Here is a 951-nt window from a genome sequence, read left to right as displayed (position 1 = left end):
GTTTTAAGCCGGGCGGAGCGGCTGGTTTAGGACTGAGTTTGGCAGCTTCGCCGCTGCTTTTCTACGAGGTTGCCCTGCCGCTTCCTCCTTTAGCTGGTGGGCGCGCAGTAACCGCAGGAGCTGCTTCTGGAAGGGGTTTCTCTTGATACCAAGGAACATCTCTATGGGGAAGATGCCGGGGTTGTGTGGGGTCAGCAGTAAGCGAGCAGGCCGAGTGCTGCATTTCTGGAACTGCAGCAGTTTTAGCCAAAAATGGAATTTAAAAAAAAAAAAAAAAAAAAAAAAAAAAAAAAAAAAAAAAAAAAAAAAAAAAACAAACCAAAACCCAACTTTATTTTCATGTGAAGTCACAAAGGGAAGTCTGATGCTCCTGACTTCAGTATCTTTGCTGTGTGGTGCTCCAGCTGACAACCAGGCATCGTTTACGGGGCAGGATCTAACTGGGAAGGCACTGGAGTGAAAGCTGCCCTAACCATAGCTCCAAACCTGGGGGCGACTTTTGCGTTTAGCACATAAATCGAAGAAAAATCGGTACCTGAGGGGAGCCTCAGGCCCTCTGGAGCTGTTGGGAACTTTATTCCCCTTTGAAATAAAGAGCAGAAAAGCAAAAATAAAACAGTTGTTTTTAAGTTGCGGTAGCAATGTGTGTGCTATTTTGTGATGTAGTTTCTCTGAGAGTTTCTTCTGATTTTTTTCAATATTCCGGTAAGCTCTGTCTGTCACCTCGCAGAACTTTTTGGTTATGTAACTTCTTTTATGTAACTTTTTTATGTAACTTTTTTTTTTTTTTTTTTTTTTTTTGATAGCTACAAGGGTATTACTGAGTTACAAAGTGGTTTTTGCTAGAAATGCTTTCTTTCCCTGACCCAGGGATTTGGGAGTGGAGCTGTGACTGCCAAAGGGCTGGAGTTCAGCTGCTGCTTGGGATCTGGGCCTGGCTTTTCTGAACAG

The sequence above is a fragment of the Egretta garzetta genome, unplaced genomic scaffold, assembly GCF_000687185.1.
Source record: "Egretta garzetta isolate BGI_Z169 unplaced genomic scaffold, ASM68718v1 scaffold235, whole genome shotgun sequence".
Lineage (NCBI taxonomy): Eukaryota > Metazoa > Chordata > Aves > Pelecaniformes > Ardeidae > Egretta > Egretta garzetta.
Note: the sequence above shows the minus strand (reverse complement) of the source record.